This window comes from Somniosus microcephalus, chromosome 7, assembly GCF_052327205.1.
Source record: "Somniosus microcephalus isolate GS21.2 chromosome 7, FLI_Smic_1.0, whole genome shotgun sequence".
NCBI classification, from domain to species: domain Eukaryota; kingdom Metazoa; phylum Chordata; class Chondrichthyes; order Squaliformes; family Somniosidae; genus Somniosus; species Somniosus microcephalus.
This window is the reverse complement of record NC_140993.1, coordinates 162,871,785-162,896,541: the sequence shown is the minus strand read 5'-3', so window position 1 is coordinate 162,896,541 and position 24,757 is coordinate 162,871,785. Positions and strand designations below refer to the sequence as shown.

Below are 24,757 nucleotides of genomic sequence, written 5' to 3'. Positions count from 1 at the left end.
TTTGTGAGTGGCAAACGTCGTCAGGTGGTCGCACACGAATGCCTGCAAATCTTGTGGGACGCCCGTGACCATGAGCTCAAGGTCGTAGCCCTCTTTTGGCTTCACGGTACACAGGGTCCCTCTTTCTCCTTCCCCTGGGATGACGACTACCTTGCCCGGCTCACCCTTACCCGCTCCCCAAAGACAATTGTTTCTTAGGTCCACGAGGATCCCGTGTTCGACCAAGAAATCGGACCCGAGGATCCCTTTCCCATTCTTCACCTCCCACTTCATCAGTATACACCTCCACTTGGTGCGGAGTGGTCCTAAATGAATGGAGAGGGGAATGGAATGTGCGCCAGCCTGTTCCTTGCCTGTGAAGCCCGACAGAATATATGGAACCCCGGTGGACAGAGGCGAGGCAGTGGGGCTATCTGTGTGGATCATGGTGCACGATGCCCCCGTATCCAACAAAAAGGTCCCTTTTACCTCCTGCACTTCCATCTCCACGAGGGGTCGCCTCCATATATCATATCGCAGCGCACACAAGTAAACGGGCTGCGCCGGCTCTAGTCATTTGGGCACAGCGGTTGGGGTTTCGGGCACGACAAGACCAGTGGTGACGGCTACTTTCCCCTGCAAAATCATCAGAGACCGCATCGTCTCTAAACTTGATTCAATCGCAGCGGGATCCATAACTGTACCAGCTCCTTGTGCTGGGGCAGGAGCTACGGCTTGGGTTTGGGCTGGTGCTGGAGCGGCGGTCTGGGCTTGGGCTTGGGCTGCGCGAAATCTCCCTTTACTATCCTTCCACGGATTTCTACAGTCCTTGCGCCAATGTCCATCCTTCCCACACCCGTAGCAATTGAGCTTGGCTTGGACAGGGCGATTCCCGTCCTGACACCACTCCTTCTTGCTTGGGGCTGCGGGTTTTGCCTCATGCACCTTTCCCTTCTGGGGAGGTGTTTCCTGACCTCTACAATTCTTGTACGCCACATTGAGCTGACGGAGCACCGTCTCCTCCATGACGCCGGGACCTTGGGGATTAAACCAAGATCTGGCTAGGGTCCGTACCTCTGGCAAGCTGTTGGTAACCAAACAACGGAGCCAATGAACCCGCTGTTCGTCGCTCATTATGGCCCATTCAGGCATACCCGGACAGCTGCATCGATACACTAGCCACAGCCTTTCTGCGAAAAGCCGTGGGGGTTCTCCAGATAGCTGCACGGTCCCTTCTACACGGTCGAACGGACTACCGTTGTCCACTCCCATTACTTCTAAAACTTCCTCCCTGAGACCTGCATACCCTTTCCGTCCCCTCTTACTATCCTCTGAGAGGCACTGAAGGGTTGTGCAATCCAGGGAGAAAAGCAACAGTTTCACCTGTTCCTGATCATCACAGTCATTAATGGCTGCTGTTTCCTCTATCTCCCTGAAATGAAGCGAGGGATCTCCCTTTACTGTGAGTCGTGCGAGGTGGCTCACCATGGACCTTAATTGCGGGCCAGCGTAGGGTACCACGAGCTGGTTCTGGTGGGGTCCGATACTGCCATCGACAGCGTTGGGACCGAACCTCTGGTGCCGAGCGGGACACATTGGTGCCGGTCCCGGCTTTGCTACCAGTGGTTCTTCCTCACACTCCACCTCGGCTACCTCCTCTTTCACTACCCCCTCCTTTTCCGGCCAAGTCTTACTCTAGCTCGGCGGTGCTGAGGGCTCGGTGGCTGGTACCACAATTACCTCAGCTGGAATCGGCTGTTTTGATTCCTTTAAAAAGTCCATGTGACTGGCTTTCGGGCTGACGAGACACACCATGCCTTTTGCCTTAACCAGGGCCGTTCTTAGGTCCTCTATGGTCTTTTGGCAGGGGCCGTGGTCTGTGATTTCAAACCCGTGCTTGAGGGCTAGCTTGTAAGCTGCCTTAACCTCCACTACTCTCTCCTCCTGCGCTCTTAGCTGTTGTGCGAGGCGGGCGTTTTTCTCCCATATCCTCGTTTCATTAACCTTTGCCTCAGTAACCTGGCACTCCAGGTACTCTATCCTAGCCTGATGTTGACTAGCTACCACTTGGCGTTCCTGATTCAGCGCGTGAAGCGCTGTGATGAGTTTTTCCCCACCCATGACCTTTTCCTCTATCTCTGCTGCCTGGGTTGTGATCCTGGCTGCCTGTGCTGCAACGACCCGGTCCAAGATCTGGACCTGCTTCTTGTAACACATCAGCCACACTGCCTTTTCCACTGACTTCTTATGCTCTTTGCTCTCTGTCCACCTGATGGCTTCATCCACTGGACGCCCATCCAGTAAGAGATCGTAAATCCACTGTTTAGTGAGATTTACATTGCCAAAGACATAATCCGCTATTCTCTCATCCATTGCATTTCAACCATTCAAACTTGGATCGACTACATTGCAATCCTGCTGCCAGAGTCCTGCCGTGGTCGCCATTTTCTGTAAGGGGTTTTCCTGAGGGATGTCCCTGAGGTTTCTCTCTCTAGAGGCCTCTCTCTCTTGCACAGTAAAACCTTGAGTGGTTCGACCCACTCGCCCCTTAGATTCTATACTCTGGACTTTGGGGCAGGAACTACAATGTAGAGAAAACTCTTGTAGACCAAGTTTGATGAAACAAAATGAAATTTTATTGCATAAGAAAAAATATGAAATCAAATGCTAGCAGATAAGAGAGTACATGGGAGGGAAAAACACAAAACAAAATCATAACGACACAGTACTAACTAAGGCAAATACAGGCATCTTATACTCTACAAAGATCATCATGAAATAAGGAAACACACGGAACATCGAGGGACAACAACGCATGTTAATTGTACCCTTAAATCCACTCCCTTATTAAACCTATCTAGATCTGATTGTGAAGGGCCAGAAACATGCTCACCAATCCCACTAGGAAGTGCAAGGTTTTGAAATCGAGTCTGTGTTTGGTCCTTTCAGGCATTTCGTCTCCATGTGGATCGTGGAGCCCCTGCGAGCTGCGCCACACCTCTCTCCTGAGGTGGGGGTCAGGGCGGCTGGACACCGGCGGGCCTGGATGTCGGCGGGGTCGAGGATCGTCGGCTCGACCCTGGTCAGAGGAGCCTTGGGCTGGCTCCCATCGCTTCTTCAGTTTGTTTTTATCTCTTCTCCTTCCAACCGGGGTGGCTGGAAGGTTTCTTCTCTTGGGGTTTTTATTTTTTTGTTTCTTCTCTCAAGTTGGGTCGATGGCCTCTCGTTCCGGCAACGGCCCGGGGATGGTCGATGATCTCCCGATGTGTTTCCCCGGGGCGGGACGCTGGCTTCGAGACGGCCTTCTTGATGTTGGCTTGGTTCTTCTTCCTCCTCCGAGTGCCTGCTTCTTCTTCTGAATGTCCGGATTCAAGCTTTTCCTTTTTCCGAGTCAGTGCTTCTTTTTCTGAGTGTCCGGATTCAAGCTTTTTCTTTTTCCGAGTCAGTGCTTCTTCTTGAGTGTGTCTTACAACTCCAACTCCTTCAGTTATACTTTTCCCCCAGAAGCTCCACTTCCCGCCCAAAATCAGGTTAGTCTTTGTTTAACTTTTGGCGGGCTGGGAGCACAGCGGGGTAGTTATTATATTTTAAAATGTTTTCGATGGCCGGTAAAGGCCCATCTCTGGTCTGGAATGACCTTCGTTGTTTTTAATGTCCTGCTGATCTCGTTATCTAGTCCTGGGTGCTGTTCTCATGAATATGAAATTGTCCCCTTTTGTCTGGGTCAACATTTAGATGGCCTCTGTCTCCAGGCCGACCTTGACTGGATCTGCATCTAATCCATATGTATATGTATGGGTCTGGGTTCGTTCTCTCAGAAACGGCTTCCAGAACTTGCTGTGGGTTGAATCCACAAAGCTGTCTGAGGATTCGCAGGAACCATTTTAAAGTGTCCCAATAAGCTGGTCACATGGTATGGTGGCCATTTTGTATGCCCCTTTTTCTGGGCTTCTTTTAAAACAGCCTTTAAAATCACGGCCTCTTCTGCCACTTGACCCTTATTAATACAAAGTCCAATTTTGCGAATCCTACAGTAGGGTGGAGTCAGCTTGGAGTAGTGACAAACTGGTCAGAGACAGGTGTGGAGGACGAGTGAGTCTAGAAGCTACTTGAAGGGTAAAGTATTGGAGGATGCACTGCTGGCGGTATTTCCGTGGGAATGAAGAGCTAGGACCTGTGCAGAATCGCTCATGGAGCAGTAAAATGGTGGCGAAGTTGGAGGTCACCATAAGATCCAGAGGCAGTGGTGAAATGGACTTCGGTCCAGGAGAGTGAATTTCTGGCCAAGAATCAGACTGTAGCCGAAGCTGAAAAAAACCAGTAGGACAGTCATATGCTCAACAGGTAACAGCAGCAGTGAGCGATGAGCTGTAGATTAGACAAAGTTACTTTAAAATTTAAGTAACTGAATAGCAGATCAGAGACACAGCAGATGAGTTTTATGGTGTAGTCCAGTGCAGAAGCATAGTCTTGATGCCCAGAGAAGTCCAAGAATTTGGAAGCCAACTTTGATCAAAAATCCAGTGTCACTGAGGAAAACAAAGAGCAGGCATGGCCGGGGGATGGGCAGTTGGCCCAGGTAACTTTAAACGAGCAGTTAACTTGTAGTTAGGGCTAAAATGCGCACACTATTAGAGCCAAGGGAACTTAAACAGTGGAAGAGAGGAGATTGGGGGAGAAAGGGCAACGGATGGCCAAGGATAGAGTTGCACAGCAAAGGAGCACCCTAGGGAGCTGCCAGCACAGGAGCCATAATGAATGTTCCATATAAACTAAAGAATACAATGTTAACGGGTGCAGGAACGAAAAGACCTGGGGGTTCACATACATAAATCTTCGAAGGTGGCAGGACAAGTTGATGAGGCTGTTTTAAAAAAAATATTAATTATTGGGATTATGGGTGCTGGTAAGGTCAGCATATATTGCCCATCTTTAGTTGCTCTTGAGAAGGTGGTGGTGAGCCACTTTCTTGAACTGCTGCTGTCCATGTGGTGAAGGTACTCCCACAGTGTTGTTAGGTAGGGAGTTCCAGAGACAATGAAAGAACAGCGATATCATTCCAAGTCAAGATGGTGTGTGACTTGAAGGGGAACTTGGAGGTGATGGTGTTCCCATGCTAGATCTTATTATTTCTGGTGCATACTGCAAAGGTAAAAAGGTTCATTCTTTGTCCTGTGACACTACTCCAGATATTTACCCATAAGGTCATGCTTCGGTTGAAGGAAAGCATGGGCTTACCTATGGAAGCTGAATTTTGTTGTGAGCGTGTGTAAACATTATTGGGAATAGCATGAATTGTAACAATTATCAACAAAGAATGTCTGAAAAATGGAGGGGGGAGAATGTTTGTCTTGTGCATGAACACCTAATGCATTTTTTTTTAATTTAAGCTTTATCTTTTTCCCACTTTTTACATCTGTCACTGTTACGTCCTGCCAGTTTTCATCCATATCTTTTCTTGGAGGGAAGAATTATATAGTTATGTGGTCCTGTATCTTGTACCCCCACCAAGAATTGTTGAACCCTAATTCAAATGTCATTTGGGGATAAGATTAGAATTTACAAGCATTTGTGAGCCTCGGGGGGAAAAATTGAGTCGCGCCCCCTTTGGGACGTGACTTTTAGCACCCCGGAAAAATTAGCGCCCCCGCAGCCAAAATTGAGTGGTAGTGCCCCAAGAGAGAAGCGGGGTGCTACTGGAAGCGCCCCGCCTCCCTATTGGGATGCTGTGAGGGAATATTGTGATGCTACGTGCCGCGGTATTGCAGGTCTTCCTCCACTTCTTAAAGGGGAGGGGCCTTGCGCAGCGCGACCCAGGGCCCAGCTGGGCCACCGGGGATCGGAGTGCCGGCAAAAGAGCCCGGCACTCAAGAGAAGTGCCGGGCTCATGGAGCGCAGCCGGCACTCCGCAGGGGGCGAGTCAGGAGGCTGGGGACGGCAGCGGAGGCAGGTGCTGGCAGGCGGCCAGCAACAAAAATGGCCGCCGGCACCTTGCCTTTAAATAGCGCCACCCCAGCCGCAGGTAGGCCCCTCTGACTCCGTCGGACATAGCGTCTGGCGGTAATCAGGGGACGCTACTGAAGATTGTGGCCGGGGCGCGAGCGGGGCGCTGTGCATGGCAATGACGTCATTGCCGGCGGCGCAGCGGCACGGGGTGCTAACGGTTACTGCCGCCGCTAACCTACCGCTGAATTTCACGGGAGGCGTTGGTGGCGACGCACCCGGGCGCTAGTTGCTTTGCGCCCCGTTAGCGCCCTCTTAGGGTGCTAACGGGAGGCGCAAAGCAACCGAATTTTTCCCCCTTGGGATTTAAACACAATGGGGGGAAAATTCAGTATCGCCCCGTTTGGGGCGCGATTATTGGCCGTGAGCAAAGTTTAGTGCCTGGCGCTAATTATCGCCTCCGACTGCAAACTTGGCTTTTATCGTTGATTGGAGTTGATTGGAGTGCTAAATCAGGCGCTACACACCTCTCTTAAGGCGCAAAGGCCGAGGAGCGAGGCGCTAACTCAGAGCGCTGGCGCAGCGCAGGTGCTGTCAGTTAGCGATGGAACACAGACACACTGGCGCCAGACAGTTCTTAAAGGGGAGGGTCGATCTTACTCTCCAGACACGCCCTGCTCATTGGAGCCTTGAATCTCGGCCTGGAGAGACTCGTGCCTAAATCTTGCAGCCAAGGACTATGGAGAGGGCCAGGGGGCGAGCACAGCGCTTCAGCGAGAGGGCCTTGGAGGCTCTGGTTGGCGCGGTGCAGCACTGAATATTCATACTGTACCTAGAGAGTGGCAGGAGGCCTTTGCCGCGCGATTACAGAAGAGTGTGGAGGGAGGTGACACAGAACGTCTCCTCCAGGAGCATGGTGCCCAGGACCCACATATAATGTAGAAAAAAGTTCAACGACTTCACTCGGGTCGTCAGGGTGAGTGGCTTTTTTTCAATACCTCTCCATCCCTCCATCGCAACCTCACTCTATGGCCATAGGGTCTTAAAACCCCAATGCCCAATACTCATCCAACACCTATGGCCCTCTCATGAAACACACACGCGCATTCCACACTTTGCATACAGTAAGGGCTATTCACCTATGGGAGGCACATCAGGCAAGACCATGGCTGTATACAGTAAGGGCTATTCACCTATGGGAGGCACATTAGGCAAGACCATGGCTGTATACAGTAAGGGCTATTCACCTATGGGAGGCACATCAGGCAAGACCATGGCTGTATATTTACTCAGACGCCGTCCTTTTTCTTGCAGGCCAAGCTAGCTCATAATAGGAGACAGCAGCAACAGATGGGTGGGGGGCGGCCTCAGCTGCAACCCCTCAGCAATCTTGAGGAGCGCGTCCAGAGGATTGTGGCAAGCCAGGTGATCGGTCCTGTCACCCCTGGAGAGGCCGACCCCGTTCTGGACAGCAATCACCTTTTTGTCCTCTCTCCTTCCTCTTGTCCCTCACAACACCAGCCTTTGACACTTTCAATCCAACTTACTAAATCGCTGCACTCATTCCTCCCTTACTGCCACCCTGTCCTCATGCTAAAGCCACTCTTGTACCTCCCTGCTTTCAGATGGTGATTCACCAGCTGAGGAGACGGGCCCTCAAGCTGCCAGTGGGAGTGAAGCTGCAGGCGAGGAGGAAGATGAAGCCGGAGCATCAGCGCCACCCTCTCCCGAGGAAGCCCATGCCCACACTGGGAACACGTCTTCCCTGGAGGGGAGCAGAGGGGAATGGCCTGATGAGGGTGAAGCTCCAGGACCTAGCGGGCTGCAGCAACGCGATGGGGGTAGGGAAGCTCGTGGGCCTTCTCCCCGGAGGGAGAGTATGCCAGCGAGCCCTACTGCACTGGACACAGAGTAGGAGTGGCTGATCGCTGAAATGAATACCCAGGCGATAGACATGCACACTGAGCTCATGGGTGCAGTGGAACGAGTGCCCGAATGCATTGAATCACTGACAAGGAATGTGGAGCACTTCGCTGTAGCATAGGCGGATGCCATGCAAATGTTTAGTGCTGCAATTCAGTCACTGGCTGCCGAGACCCCATCTCTGACTGCTCTCATGCAGACTCAGATTGAGGTCACGCGAGCACTGACTGCTGCCATCCTCGCTGGTTAGGACACATTTCCCCGGGGCTCTCATCGTGCCACAGCAGACCAGCAATCTGTGCTCCAGCAGATTGCTCCGGATGCTGAAGTGATGCCCCGTGGGAGTGCCAGTGTGTCGGTCAAGCAGGGAGTTGCCATCCTCTCAAGATGACAGCATTCCTGCTGCCACCACTGTCACTTCTCCACTGCACTTACCACCGCCTGTAGGACAGACTGCTGCCGCCCATGCAGAGTTAGTGCAGTCTGCAGCCGGGCCCTCCAGGCCCAGAGCTGGTCGAGGCCGTCCTTTAAGGGCATCTGCAGTCTCAGGTCCTGACAATCAGCAGCCTTCCACCAGCCTTTCTGCAGCCACTGGGGTCCCATTACGGAGGAGCAGTAGGGTGGGAAGGGGGGAAGTGCGCAAGGGAAGGCGATCACCCTCGAAGGGCAAAAAGTAGGAGGTGTGACAAAATGTTGGTCATTTTTGTATTAAAGGCCGATGTTCTTGGTCAAACTTTTGCTTAGTGTTTTGGACATTAATGCCAGAACTTCAGGTCCCCACAGGTGAGTATGCGCTGGGTACTCATGCGTAGGCCCAACAAATGTGCCGGTTTCGTGCATGCACTGCGCATGCGCGGGAAACCGGAACTTCCGTTCCCTTAAAGGAAGGGGTTCACAGGTCGAACGCGTGTGCCGGAGAGGCAGCGCGTGTGCCTGGACCTTCCGTTTTGTTTCCAGGTTTTTCCGGGAGGGTAAGTCTCCGGCAGTTACGCTTATAAAAAGCAGTCGCAAGGCCTGCTTTTAACAAGGTAAGTGGCGAATTAAGTAAAATTAAAACATTTTTTCCACAGGTTTATTATTTTTAAATACTTTAAAGAAAGGTAAGTTTATTTTTAGCCCTGTTAGAAACTGTAATTATTTTTTTCAAAAATGTAAATTATTGTTTAAAATTGTTATTTTATGCAATTTATAGTTATTTTAAAAATGTGATGTTTTTTAAAAATTTATTTGAAGTTTTAGTTATGTTTTGGGGCTGAATTGTATTCATAGATTTGACAGGTCTTCCTGTCAAATCTATGAATACAGATTCCCTGCTACCATTGGCTCTCCATGGCCCACGTGATCCCAGGGGACGCTTCGAACTAACTGCGCCCCTGGGATACGCAAGCACTGCGCGCCGGCAGTTGGAGCAGGCCCAGGATCGGAATCTCACGCGGGCCCATAGCAGAATGGCTGGCGCGCTAGGTAAGTGCAGGTCGGAGGCTTGCACCCGCGGGAAGCCTCCGACCCGAATTTCTGGGCCACTATCTCCAGGTTGTGAGAACCAGTTATGTTAATGACTGTTTTTTTGGGTTTCTTTCTATTAGTTTGTCATGAGGAAATGACACACACAGAGTTTGTAAAATAAATAAGTTTTTGTATTCAAAATGTACATGTTTGGTCTTTGCAATCATTGCTGCCTTGGCCGGCTTAGGGGTTGCGGGTTGGTTTCAATCATGTTGTTCTCAATGGCAGAAGCCATTTCCTCAGCAGGGGCCTAGAAGCGGCTTGCTATCAGCCATTGACGGACGGCCCTTCCAAGGCCTCCCTCCCGCCTTGGTGCTGCTGATGATCATCCTCCTCCTCTTCCTCCTCCTCCTCTGGTGATGCTCCAAGGCCTGGTGGCATTGGCTGGGTCCTGAGGATTGCCAGGTTATGCAGCATGCAGTACACAACAACAAAGAGGGAAACTCGCTCAGGTGAGTACAGCAGGGCTCTTCCAGAATGGTCCAGACAGCGGAACCGTTGCTTGAGCATGGCGATTGTGTGCTCAATGATGTTCCTGGTAGCTAGATGGCTCTCGTTGTACCGCAGCTCAGCAGGGGTGTTGGGCGTATGGAGCGGTGTCATCAGCGAGATGCACAGTGGATATCCCTTGTCCCCGAGAAGCCAACCACCTGGGTGATCCGGTGCCTGGAAAAGTTCTGCCACAGTAGTCTGGCACAGGATGTATGCATCATGGCTGCTGCCAGGATAACAGGCATTAACAGCGAGTATCAGCTGTCTGTGGTCACAGACCAACTGCACGTTTAAGGAATGGAACCCCATTCGGTTGTGGAAATCCTCTGCATTCTCATGCAGAGCACACAAAGCCACATGCGTACAGTCAATGGTGCCCTGCACCATGGGGAAGGCCGCTATCCTCGCAAAGCCCATAATGCGTTCATGCTGCTTGGCCGGGGTCATGGGGAAAGAGGTGTACTCTCGTCTCCTTTTATAGAGAGCATTTGTGACCTGATGGACCGCAAACTGGGAGATATTGGCGATGTCCCCAGTAGCTGATTGAAAGGAGCCGGTGGCATAAAGGTTGAGAGCCACTGTTATCTTCACTGCCACCGACAGAGATGTCTTGCTCCTCAGTTGAGGCTGCAGATCTGGCTGCAGCAGGTGGTAGAGCTCAGTGACCACCTCCTTGCTGAAGCGCAGCCTTCGCAAACACTGCTCCTCAGACATATTAATGTATGAGAATTGTTGGCGAAATACCCTGGGAGGGTAAGGTCTCCTGTACAGAGGCCTGTTGGCCCTCCTCCGTCTGGCCATGATTGCCACTCTCTGTGTCTCTGTGGCCTCCGATTCTGCTGGCGCAGGATGACGCCCCCAATTAGTGCAGCCCCCATAGTCTCTTGGCAATCAAAGTAATGAAGGTCAAAAACCAAAGTACCTGCAAATTTATGCTCAGTAGCCAAAACTACTTCACACAGCGTTGACTCAATGCAGCAGTCTCTTCTTTGTCTCTCTCAAAATCTCTCTCAGAACGAGTGGTGCAAAAATGTCTACCACAGAAAAAGCCAGGAAGAGGCCTCCTTTAAATAGCGTCCCCCAGTCCCACAGCGACTGGGAAGCGTTCCAGTCTACCTGTCATTGGTTGCACCAGGCGGAAAGGAGAGAGGCACCACTCAGTTTCTGTTCCGGGGCGCCCCAAGGGCGTTGTACGCTCGAATGACGTCAAGATCTGTGTGCGCAGGAGATCGGGGCGGTATTGTTTAGCGCCGCCGCAAAATGTCTGGTCAATTTCGCGAGAGGCGCAGATATCGCCACGCCCGGGCGCTAGTTGCTTTGCGCCCCATTAGCGCCCTCTTAAGGCGCTAATGGGAGGCGCAAACCAACTGAATTTTTCCCCCAATATTTCATAGACCCTTTCACCAACCCTTTAAACTTTTGGGTCTTGCCAGTTAATAGCAATCTTCCATAGAAATAACTTTCTGTTACCTCCTGAAACCTGTTCAGTGAACTTGAAGCATTGTTGGCCAAACAGGTTTACTATGGCACAATGATCAATGAGCCAGACATTATTCAAACATATTCCTACCTTGGTCTCAGAATTTCATCAACAGCTCAAAATTATCATTCCATCATTTTATTCTAGCAGATCTGAAGGAACTATTTTCAATAAAGTGGCAAATGTTAATAGTGATTTATTAAAATATATGCACATCTTTAATTAAATTAAAGTATGTGTAACTTTGATAGTATTAATAATTACATTTTATGAAAATTGCAGTACTGTTATCTCTAGAAAATTTACTTTTTCCTCCCTTTTCAAATATATTTGAATGGCGTACAAGGTAATAGAAAGGTTTTACACTAGTGTTGTGATTTATAGTATGTATTAACCTGTGCTGAAACTGGACTATTATTGAATCAATTGGTATAAATAAATTAAAGGAATTATTATTTTCTTAGGATGGTTTTAATTAACTGCTCATACTTTGATAAATGCTGATTTTGTTTAAGAAACTAATGAAATATAGATTGTATGATTTTGCATAACTTTATTATGTTATTGGTGTGCCATGAATGTTCAGTAGTCCTGTATAATACCCTTTTAGATACTTGCATGTAATATTATTGTCCTTATACTTAATTTCTAAACAGTCTTTGCTTAATAGGAATTAATAAATAAAGGAAACTGGTTTGCTGTGGGTAATACCCTAATACAGGTACAGAACTTCTACTGTTTACATTACTTTCTCTCTGAGTAAGTGAAACTTGCAATAGTGGAGTCTTATTTCACACCAATATAGGAATATAATCAAGTAAAACATCCTTTCTGAAAATATTTTACTAGATTTGAAACTGTATTGGAAAAAAATGATACCATCTTTTTTTAGAGTCACAAATGAGGAAAATGAAGTGTCCAAACTCTTCGTATTTTGCAATGGGGTAAGTATTACTATGGTAAAATTTCAAATTAGATTTTAAACTGAACACAAACTCAACAATTAAATATACCATTTATTAGGGGTGTGAAGACATCCTTAATGATGCAAGAGAAAAGATGTCACATTAAGATAGCAGAAGTTTTGCAACAAACTACACACGGTAAAATAGATGTTTGTGCATTCCTTCTATTTTGCAACACAAATAATTAAAGCAATTTCAACAACAATAGTTTGCATTTATATAGTACCTTTAATGGAAAAAGTTCCCCAAAGCGCTTTACAAATGCACATAAGGAAAGCAAGTGTTGAGCCAAGAAGGAAGAGATTAGGAGAGCAATCGAAAGTTTGGTCAAAGCTGGTTTTTGAGGATTTTAAAGGAGAAGTGAAAGATGGAGAGGAAGGAAGGTTTTAGTTTGGAGTTCACCAAAGTGATCAAAAGTGCTGCGGCCAGTGGTAGATGTTCAGCATTCTGGAATCGGAGGACTGCAGCTTTAGGGAGGGGTATAGAGCTGCAGGAGATGAGGTCGATCAGGGCAGGGTCATGGAGGAATGCTTCGGGGTCTGGCCAGTGTAAATTGGCCAACAGGGAGGTGCTAGATGAATGGGACTTAATATGGAATAGAATACAAGCAGCAGTGTATTGGACAAATTGGAGGTTGGAAGATAGGAGGCCAGCAAGATGAGGGTTGGAGTAGTAAATTCTGGAAGTGACAAAGGCAGATTTGAGGATTTCAGCTGAGGTAGGGGTGGAGCTAGGCAATATTGCAGAAGTGGAAGTAAACATTCTTGTAGGTAGATGGGATGTGGGGTTTAAAGTTCAGTTCAGGATGGAACAGGTCATCAAGATTATAAACAGTTTGGTTAAGCCTGAAGAAGTGGCTGGGGAGGGGTATGGAACTAATGGCTGGGGAGCAGAGTTTATGGTGTGGACCAAAGACAATGGTTTCAGTATCCCTGATGTTGAACTGGAGGAAGTTGCGACTTGTCCATGATTTGATTTTGGAGAGGCAGTCTGATGGAGACAACTAAGGGGTCAAGAAAAGTGGTGGAGAGGCAGAGCTGGAGTGGTGAAGAGGTAGAGCTAGATATTACCAGCATACAGATGAAAGCTACTGTGGGGGACTACGGTCTCCCGCGTAAAGAAATAGGCAACACAGCAAGCTACAAGAAATAGGTCTTTACTCCAACTCTCACAATACAGTACTGAATTCGTGAAGCCCGCGAACCTGTGATGACTCACGGTTGGTCACCTGCTGGAACCTGATTGGTTTTCCTTCTATCAGCAGCAGGCAAGTCTGAACGTGTCTTATTCCTCTCAGCTTGCAACTGTCTTGCGGGGGGAGGGGAATACAGCAGTTAAAAGGGGATTATACAGGTTTACCTACATACACACAGTGTTTCCCCAATGTGGCAACGCCACATACGCCCCCCCAGAATCCTCGTTAACTGTAAAAGTCAGTCTCTGCGGAGGTTTGACCAAGCGGCTGTAGTAGCCATCTGGCGTGTGAGGAGGGCTGTCTGGGAGGTCGGCCGGTTGGTTTGTCGGCTGGTCTGCCGGTGGGCTGGCTGGATGGGCTGCCGGCGAAGGTGGGGCGGCGGCCGGGAAGTAAGGTTCTGGCGTGTCTTGGTCCTCTTGTGGGGCCGCCGCCAACGCGGGAGGTCTGCCCCGCCGTGGGGGAAGAGCCGGCCGAAATGGGAAGCTGAGGTCCAGGTGCGCCGGTTTAAGGCGGTCTACTGAAATAAGGACCGGCTTCCCGCCGACATCAATAAGAAAAGCTTTGTCCCCTGTCTCCAATACTGGGAAGGGGCCGGTGTATGGTGCCTGCAGCGGGCCTCTGTGCGCGTCCCGGCGCACGAAGATGAACTCCGCATGTCGTAAGTCTCGAGGCACGTAGGATGGCTGCGGGCCGTGTTGCGAAGTGGGCACTGGACGGAATTGCTGGGCTGCGTCCTGGTGCAGGGAAAGCTGTCTGGCGGCCGACCACGGCTCCGTTGTTAGGGGGAGGAAGTCGCCTGGTACTCTGAGTGGTTGGCCGTAAACCATCTCGGCCGCAGAGGCACGGAGGTCCTCTTTGGGTGCGGTACGAAATCCCAGGAGAACCCAGGGTAGTTTGTCGATCCAGCTGGTGTCGGCCAGGCTGGCGCGGAGAGAGGCTTTCAAAGAACGATGAAAGCGCTCGCAGAGCCCGTTGGCCTGCGGGTGGTAGGCTGTTATCCTGTGCAACTTGGTGCCGAGGCCGGCGATGATGGCATTCCACAAGTGGGAGGTGAACTGGGGGCCTCTGTCCGAGGATATGTCGGTCGGCACACCGAACCGGGCCACCCATGTCGAGACGAATGCTCGCGCGACGTCGGTCGTGGTGGTGGAGGCGAGGGGAACCATCTCGGGCCATCTGGTGGTGCGGTCGACGATCGTGAGCAGGTGTGTAAAACTGTGCGACGGCGGCAAGGGGCCTACCAGATCGACGTGGACGTGGTTGAAACGGGCACCGGGAAACACTCCAATGACGCCTTGGTGTGTTGCTGGACCTTAGCGCGCTGACACGGCATGCATGTGTTGGTCCAGTCTCTCACATCCTTGTGGAGTCCAGGCCAGGCGAACTTGGCGGACATAAGTTTCTGAGACGCACGCATCCCTGGATGTGAAAGGCCATGGATGATGTCGAAAACTCGCTTGCGCCAGGCGGATGGAACGACTGGCCTAGGCGAGGGGACTGAGGCGTCGCACAGGAGGGTTGTGCCGGCTGCGTGGAAGTGGATGTCGGCCAGGGTGAGGCTGGTAGTTGACGTCCTGAGGGCCTGGATCTCCGCGTCGGCAGCCTGGTCTCTCGCCATGCTGGCGTAGTCGACGCCCAGGTGCACTGCGTGGAGCGAGGGTCTTGAGAGGCAGTCAGCCACCAAATTGTCCTTGCCGGCGACGTGGCGGATGTCCGTAGTGAACTCCGAGATGAAGTTGAGTTGGCGCTGTTGGCGCGCGGACCAGGGTTCGGTTACTTTGGCCATGGCGAAAGTGAGCGGCTTGTGGTCCACGAATGCGGTGAACGGCCGGCCTTCCAGAAGGAAACGGAAGTGCCGGATTGCCAGGAACAGGGCCAGAAGCTCTCTGTCGAACGTGCTGTAGGCCTGCTCGTTCTTGCGCAGCTGTCGGCTGAAAAATGCCAGTGGCTGCCACGCGCCTTCGACCCACTGTTGCTGGACGGCGCCGACGGCGTAATCCGAGGCGTCCATGGTGAGGGCGGTCTTGGCGCCCGGGATGGGGTGGGCCAGTAGTGTGGCGTTGGCCAAGGCGCTTTTGGTCTGGTGGAAGGCTGCCGCCATCTCGCTGGACCAGGTGAGTTGCTCTTTGCCCGTTTTGCCCCTGGTGGCTTCATAGAGGGGGCGCATGAGTGCGGCAGCCTTGGGCATGAACCGGTGATAGAAATTGACCATCCCCAAAAATTCCTGCAGCGCCTTAACCGAGGTGGGCTGGGAAAAGTCCGCCACCGCCTGCACCTTGGAAGGTAGGGGAATGGCTCCCCTTGGTGAGATTCTGTGGCCGAGAAAGTCAATTTGGGCTGTTCCGAACTGGCATTTGGCCGGGTTGACGATTAGCCCGTGTTGGCTGAGGCGCTGGAAAAGGGAGCGCAAATGCGCGATGTGCTCGGCCTTGCTGGTACTGGCCACGAGGATATCGTCCAGATAGACGAACAGGAAGCTCAGGTCCCGTAGGACGGAGTCCATGAGCCGTTGGAAGGCCTGTGCGGTGTTCTTAAGCCCGAAGGGCATGCGCAGGAACTCGAACAGTCCGAAGGGGGTGATGACCGCCGTCTTCTGGACGTCTGCGTGGTGGACGGGGAGCTGATGGTAGCCGCGAATCAGGTCGACCTTGGAAAAGACGGACTTTCCTGCTAGGTGTGCCGAGAAGTCTTGGATGTGCGGAATGGGGTATCTATCGGGTGTGGTGGCGTCATTGAGCCGTCTGTAGTCGCCGCAGGGGCGCCAGCCACTGCCCGGCTTGGGCACAATGTGGAGGGGGGACGACCAAGGGCTGTTCGAGCGACGGATGATGCCCAGTTTTTCCATCGTGGCAAGTTCTTCCTTGGCCACCGCCATCTTGGCTGGGTCCAGGCGTCTGGCTCGAGCGAACACTGGTGGTCCCGTAGTGGCGATGTGGTGCTCGACCCCATGTTTGGCTGCTGCGGCTGAGAAGGTCGGTTGTGTGAGCCTCGGGAAATCTGCGAGTAGGCGGGCGTAGTCGTCATGCGCCGGGGCGTAGCAGGACCCGACGAGAGCCGGGCTGTTGCTCTGCTGGCAGGCCAGTGAAGCGAAAGTTTCTGCGTCGATCAGGCGCCTGTCGCGGACGTCGACCAGGAGTCCGTGGGCGCAAAGAAAATCGGCGCCCAGCAAAGGATGTGCCACCGAGGCCATCACGAAATCCCACGTAAATCGCTGGCCGTTGAAACAAACCTCGGCCTGTCGCTTTCCGAAAGTAGCGATGGCTGCGCCATTTGCCGCCACGAGGGGTGGGCCGCTGCGGCCTGCCTGGATGTCGAGCTGGGAGGCAGGAATTATGCTGCATTGGGCTCCGGTGTCGCAAAGGAATCTGCGCCCTGAAAGAGAGTCGGTTATGTACAGCAGTTTACCTGCGGTGCCGATGGCCATCGTGGCGGCGGGGGTGCGGTCGAGCGGGCCTAGGCGGCGGCGCGGAGCTGGTGCGTTGGGCCGGGTGGCCATCTTGGTTTGATCGAAAGAGCAGGGTGCTCTGCAGTGTTGGGCCTTGTGGCCGAAACGCGCGTGGTAGTAGCATAGTTCTGCGGCCTGGCGTGGCGGCGCGCGCTCGGTGGTGTCGGGAAGCCTCGCGGCTGCACAGCTGAGTTGGGCGACGGTGAAAACTTTGCCCGCGGCGGCTGCCAGTTGTATGCAGTCTGTGATCGGGGACCCCGCGAGGGCAGTCTGTACCTGCTGAGGAAGCAGGCTGAGGAAAAGGGCCCGAAACAAGAAGCACTGCGGTTCAGAGCCCAGGAGCGCAAGCATCCGGCTCATCAATTGGGTCGGGGTAGAATCGCCGAGGCCTGGTAATGAGAGAAGCCTGCGGGCCCTCTCCTCCTTGGACAGGCCGTAAGCCTGCAGCAAGCGGCCCTTAATGGTTGAGTACTTGCCGGTCTGTGGTGGGTTCCCCAGCAGGTCGAGAACTTCGGCGGCGGTAGAGCTTGCTAGTGCTGAGACTACGTGGAGGTACCTTTCTTCATCGTCTTGAACCCTGCAAAGGGTGAATTGGGCCTCCGAGTGCGCGAACCAAGCTGGTGCTTGGTGTTCCCAGAAGGTGGGGAGCTTCAAGGACGCGGCGCCGGCCGACATCAGGCTGCTGCTGGTTGCCATCGGGTCGTTGCTGGCCTCTGTAGGGCTGCGTGAGTCGGGGGCTTTGGCCGCCGACATTCGGGGTCACCAATGTGGGGGACTACGGTCTCCCGCGTAAAGAAATAGGCAACACAGCGAGCTACAAGAAATAGGTCTTTACTCCAACTCTCACAATACAGTACTGAATTCGTGAAGCCCGCGAACCTGTGATGACTCACGGATTGGTCACCTGCTGGAACCTGATTGGTTTTCCTTCTATCAGCAGCAGGCAAGTCTGAACGTGCCTTATTCCTCTCAGCTTGCAACTGTCTTGCGGGGGAAGGGGAATACAGCAGTTAAAAGGGGATTATACAGGTTTATCTACATACACACAGTGTTTCCCCAATGTGGCAACGCCACATAACTACCATGCTTATGGATAATACTGCCAAGGGACAGCATATAGATAAGGAAGAGGAGGGAGATGAGGAAAAAAACTTCAAGGCGATGGTGTAAAGGGAGGGAAGAGAAGCCACTGCTGGAGATGCACAAATTGCATTCAAATAGGTAGGAATGGAAGGATAGTCCCATGGAGCTGGATGGCAGAGAAGAGGCACTGGAGGAAAATGACATAGTGAACTGTATTGAATATTGCTGAAAGGACGAGGAAGGATAATGTACCACGATTACAGTTATACAGGATGTCATTCATAACTTTGTCTAGGGAAGACTGGAAAGATTTAAACACAGAGTTTCAGGAGAAGTAGGTATGGCGCTGGGAGGCAAAGACCTAGAGAGGTAAGGGAAATTGGAGCTAGGCTGAGGATGGTATTTTTGAAGTAGGAGTTATGATAACAACTTTGAAAGAGCTGGAGTAGTGTCTCAGGACAGGGAACTAGGCTTGGGGCCCAGAAAGGGAAGTTTACTGGTCAGTAATGAATAGGGGATGGATCCAGGGAACAGGATGTGTTCGTCATGGATGAGTTTAGCTTCAAGAGGGTGGTAAGGGAGGGAGAAGATAGGTGAAAAACTCAGCAAAATTAGTTGGTTCCAAGGCTACAGCAGGTGATGAGAGGGTGTAGTGTTAATTAAATAAACTTTTCATCAAATACTAAGATATAAGGATAAGTACTGCTAAAATTTTGAATGAACTTCAGGTCATATTGATGGTTCTTAAAATTGGTCTTGACTATATATGCATAATAATTACTGGTGATTACCAATGGTTTCTTATTTCCGTTTTTTATTTATTCCCCATTTTCTGCCAATTGTTCCCTCCCAACTTCTAAGCAATTGACTTCTTTGCTGAGGTATGGCACAGTGGTTGCCCTTCGATACTGCACCCAAGTGGTTACTCTTCTTAAGTGAACCTAGACCATGAATGGTGGCAGGCAATTCTACTATGGGGGCATTTCAGTAGAGTCCAATCCTATCTTTACTTGGCATCCAAACGTACATTTCCTGCAGAGGTCTCTGAAACGTTGAAGGGCTACCCCGGATCAGGCGTATTCCCCAGACGTTCACCTTCAACTAAAGTTAGAGATAGCCGAATTCTATAAGACACTTAATTGGGTCTAAAGGTCCAAGCTATCTCTCCCTACAAGAAAGGAATGACTTGAAGATGTTACCATCCTCCAGATAGCACTTTTAATACGTTTAACTAGACTGTAACCTTCCGGATATTATGAGGGTCTGGAAAACCCCCCCAGAACTCTGCAACTCCTCACCAAAGAGTGTACAGAGATTGAGTTCGCGAGTTTGATACAGAAATACTCTGTGAGACAATTCTAAAAATATATAGATTTATTAAAGAACCAACATGTAGTTAACAGCTGGTGATTCAATCGCAACTTTAACAGTTCAAAATACAAATAGCTTACATTTCTTATTCTCAGAGATTTTTATTCTCAAATTTTAACTTCGTTACATTTTTACATTTCTTATTATTTCTAATCCAGGATATCCACCAAAATCAAATAAGAGTACCTTTTTGATCCCCGAGACTCAAAGAGTTAAAAACTTACAGAGCCTGCCTCTGAAGTTGAGAATCGCTTGCCCCTTCCAGCGACTTCTGGCTTTTTATCTGAAAGTTCCATATTTTATACCCTTTTTGCGGTGGTATATCCTTTGAAGTTTTCTGCTGATGTAAGCTGATTATCTCTAGTCATTCTTTCTGTTGACTTCTTTCTAACCTTACTGTCAGTTCAGCTGTTAACTTACAGAATCCTGTCTCTACCTTTAGGTGTTCAAATTTTATCATAAAAATGGTTATGACTGATGTATCTATTTGATGCCATTCTTACGAAGGCCTTCCATTCAATTTTTAAATCACCTTAGCTGTTTATAAGCAGACGTCGTGTCTCCTAACTGTTCCATTTTCAACACAAACACAATGTGATTGCTTGGTGCATCTTCTGTTTGTACCTTTTACAATATGTAAATCAGAAACACTTCAACTAGGGTGTTCTGTGCACTTCTTAGCTATTTCAGTGGTTATATCACAGACGTCGTGTCTGCTTGTTTCATTTGATGTGATATGTATGAAGGCATATGGGCCTAGAAATTCACTATGGCCCCGCCAGCTGGCTAGCGCCCAGACGTTAGCGCTGGGCGGGAAGCCTATAGCGATCGTCAGATATTCATTGTTAGCGCCCCAATTCGGAACCGGGCGCTATACCAGGGTGTGCCCGCCTCCGCTTGGGGCGCTGACACTGAATATCAGCGCTCTTGGCGCCGCTGTGCCAGCCGCTGCGGAGCGGCAGGCTGTGGTACTGCAGGCCTCCTCCTTCTCTTAAGGGGGAGGTGCCTGCAACAGCCGGAGCCCCGATCGCGAGTGCCGGCAAAAGAGCCCGGCACAACGGAGAATTGCCGGGCTCCCGCAAACCAGCCGGCAATGCCGCGGGGGGGGGGGGGTGGAGGAGGCCGGGGAAGGAGGTGCGGGCAGGCGGCCGCCGAAAAAGCGGCCGGCCGCACCTTCCCCTTTATAGCGCCCCACTAAGGATTCTGCACGGCCCCGTTTTCTGGTCGCTGTTTGCGGCCGCTTCGGAGGAGGCGGCCGCAACTAAATATGGGGATCAGGCCGGTTTCGGGGCGGTACCGGGGCACTGCGCACACCGATGATGTCATCGGTGCCGGCGCAGCGCTAACGGCTACCGCCGCCAATACCGCTGCGCTGAATATCTGCGCAAACTCACTTTTGGCGCAAAATCACTCTTTAGGCGTTAACTGGGCGCAAAGCTGGCAGCGCCTTAATGAGTTTCTAGGCCATGGTTCTTTAATGTTCTGAGTTTCTGTTCGAAGTGTTGGTTTTTAACACTTTAAACTGGGTATAGCTATTGTGTTTCTTCCAGTGTTCAGACATAGAGGAACCTCCAACCTGCTCTTTCAACATGGCCATTGTTTTAGTATCAACAATCAATTCCCATTTCAAAAACTTGTATGGTGTTTACAGCTTTGTGTCAACAACCCTTCATCTTATCTCAAAAGCCTGTATTCTGTTTACAGCCTGTGTCTTTGAGGCTTTTAAAGTTTTTAAACCCAGTTTTCTTGTTTTAATAAAGTCAAAAATTCCATTCATAGGATGATGAATCTTTCTGAAATATGGCTATTCCTTTACAATGTGATCAGGAGCAGAAACCCTGGTTGATTTTTCTCCCTCTCTAACCCACGGATAAAGAGACCAATTTTAATGGCTCTATGCCATCCAAATTCAGATCAATTAATTCAACAAAGACCATGGATTGAATGTTGGATCTTCCTGTTCTGCATAAGCAGCTGAACCAATGGGAGATCTTTTCCCATGTTTTATGCCAAGACATTTTAGGCTAGAAATTATTGTTAATATTAGCAGATTAATGCTTAATGTGCTTATGTAACATTTTCATGCTGCTATTTTAATGCAGATGGTAACCCATAAAAAATAAAAGGTTAGAGTCCGCGATAAAATAGCGGACAGAGGAATGTCATTTAAAAGCAAGCATTTCTCTGCTATTCTCGCTGATGGGAGTTTATATTCTTATATGGCAAAATGACACCTTCAGTGACATCATAGAAACATAGAAAATAGGAGCAGGGAGTAGGCCATTCGGCCCCTCGAGCCTGTTCTGCCATTTAATGAGATCATGGCTGATCATCCAAATTCAGTTACCCTGTCCCTGCTTTCTCCCCATATCCCTTGATCCCTTTAGCCTTAAGAAATATATCTAACTCCTTCTAGAATATACTTAAAAAGTTGGCCTCAACTGCCTTCTGTGGTAGAGAATTCCACAGGTTCACCACTCTCTGGGTGAAGAAATTCCTCCTCATCTCAGTCCTAAATGGATTACCCCTTATCCTTACACTGTGACCCCTGGTTCTGGACTCCCCCACTATCGGGAATATCCTTCCTGCATCTAGCCTGTCTAGTCCTGTTAGAATTTTATAAGTTTCAATGAGATCCCCTCTCATTCTTCTAAACTCTAGCGAATATAAGCCTAATCGACCCAATCTCTCTTCATACGTCATTCCTGCCATTCCCAGGTATCAGTCTGGTGAATCTTCGCTGCACTCCCTCCATGGCAAGAACATCCTTCCTCAGATAAGTCGTCCAAAACTGCACACAATACTCAAGATGTGGTCTCACCAAGGAAGGCCCTGTACAACTGCAGCAAGACATCTTTGCTCCTGTACTTGAATCCTCTCGCTATGAAGGCCAACATACCATTTGCCTTCGTAACCGCTTGCTGCACCTGCATGCTTACCTTCAGCGACTGGTGCACAAGGACACCCAGGTCTCGTTGCACTTCCCCTTTTCCCACTCTATTGCCATTCAGATAATGGCCCAGAAATTCGGGTCTCCACGGGTGAGTACGCGCTGGGTACTCACCCGTAGGCCCGATGGAAGTGCCGGTTTCCTGCATGCACTGCGCATGCGCGGGAAACCGGCACTTCCGTTCCTCTGAAAGCAGGGGTTCAGAGGTTGAACGCATGCGCGGGGGAGGCTGCGCGTGTGCATTGAACTTACGTTTTTTTTACAGGTTTTTCCATGAGGGTAAGTCTGCAGAAGTTAGAAATTTAAAAAGCAGGCGTAAGGCCTGCTTTTAATAAGGTAAGTGGTGAATTAATTAAAATTAAAACATTTTTTCCACAGGTTTATTATTTTTAAATACTTTAAAGCAAGGTAAGTTTATTTTTAGCCCTGTTAGAGTATAAAATTATTTTTTTCAAAAATGTAAATTATTGTTTAAAATAGTTATTTAATGTAATTTATAGTTTATTTAAAAAATGTGATGTTTTAAAAAAATTTATTTGAAGGTTTAGGGATGTTTTGGGGCCATAGTATTTATAAGTCTTGACAGCACTTCCTGTCAAGACTTACGAATGGAGCATTCCCTGCTCCGATTGGCTCCCCATGGCCCACGTGATCCCAGGGGACGCATCGAACTAACTGCGCCCCTGGGATACGCAAGCACTGCGCGCCGGCAGCTGGACCAGGCCCCGGATCAGAATTCCATGGGGCCCTACAGCTCAACGGCCGGCGCGCAAGATAAGTGCAGGTCGGGGGCTTGCACCCACGGGAAGCCCCCGACCCGAATTTCTGGGCCATTAGTCTGTCTTCCTGTTTTTGCCACCCAAGTGGATAACCTCGCATTTATCCACATTATACTGCATCTGCCATGCGTCTGCCCAATCACCCAACCTGTCCAAATCATACTGGAGTTTTTCTGCATCCTCCTCACAACACACACGCCCACCCAGCTTTGTGTCGTCTGCAAACTTGGAGATATTACATCTAGTTCCCTTGTCTAGATCTTTAATATATATTGTGAATAGCTGGGGTCCTAGCACCGATCCCTGCGGTATCCCACTAGTCACTGCCTGCCACTCGGAAAAGACCCGTTTATTCCAACTCTTTGCTTCCTGTCTGCCAACCAGTTCTCTATCCAAGTCAGTACCTTACCCCCAATCCCATGTGCTTTAACTTTGCATGCCAATCTCTTATGCGGGACCTTATCGAAAGCCTTCTGAAAGTCCAAATACACCACATTCACTGGTTCTCCCTTATCTATTCTACAAGTTACATCCTCAAAAATTCCAGTAGATTAGTCAAGCATGATTTATCTTTTGTAAATGCCATGTTGACTTTGTCCGATCCTGTCACTCTTTTCCAAGTGCTCTGCTATTACATCTTTTATAATGGACTCTAGCATTTTCCCCACTACCGATGCCAGGCTTACCGATCTATAATTCCTCGTTTTCACTATACCACCTTTTCTAAATAGTGGGGTTACATTAGCTACCCTCCAATCCATGGGAACTATTCCAGAGTCTATAGAATTTTGGAAGATGACCAGCAATGCATCTACTATTTCTAGGGCCACTTCCTTAAGTACCCTAGGATGTAGATTATCAGGCCCTGGGGATTTATCGGCCTTCAATGCCGTCAATTTCCCTAACACCATTTCCCTACAAATACTGATTTCATTCAATTCCTCCCTCTCATTAGAACCTATGTTCCCTGACATCTCTGGAAGATTATTTGTGTCCTCCTTTGTGAAGACAGAACCAAAGTATGTATTTAATTGGTCAGCCATTTCTTTGTTCCCCATTATAAATTCCACTGATTCTGCCTGCAAGGGACCTACGCTTGACTTCACCAATCTTTTTCTCTTCACACATCTATAAAAGCCTTTACAGTCAGTTTTTATGTTCCTTGTAAGCTTACTCTCACATTCTATTTCCCCCCTCTTAATTAATCCCTTTGTCCTCCTTTGCTGAATCCTAAACTGCTCCCAATCCTCAGTTTTGCTGCTTTTTCTGGCCAATTTATATGTCCTCTCCTTGGATCTTATGCTATCCCTAATTTCCCTTGTTAGCCACGGTTGAGTCACATTTTTTGTTTTATTTTTATGCCAAACAGGGATGAACAAATTCTGTAGTTCATTCATGCAACCTTTAAATGTTTGCCATCGCCTATCCACCGTCAATCCTTTAAGTAACGTTCCCCAATCCATCCTAGCCAACTCGTGCCCCATATCATCATAGTTTCCTTTATTTAAATTCAGGACCTTCCCCCAATAAGCCACCTCCCTCAACAATATCCAAAGTGGTATATCTGTTTGAGAGGGGGTTGGCCACAGGGGTCCCCTGTACTACCTGCCTGCACCTACTACTCTGCCTGGTGGTCACCCATTCCC

At 49.7% G+C, this 24,757-nt stretch overlaps 1 pseudogene; it reads left to right on the top strand.

Annotated features, from left to right (window-relative positions):
* The window catches only part of LOC147114981 (uncharacterized), a 421,733-nt pseudogene that overhangs the window by 78,792 nt on the left and 318,184 nt on the right, over window positions 1–24,757 (top strand).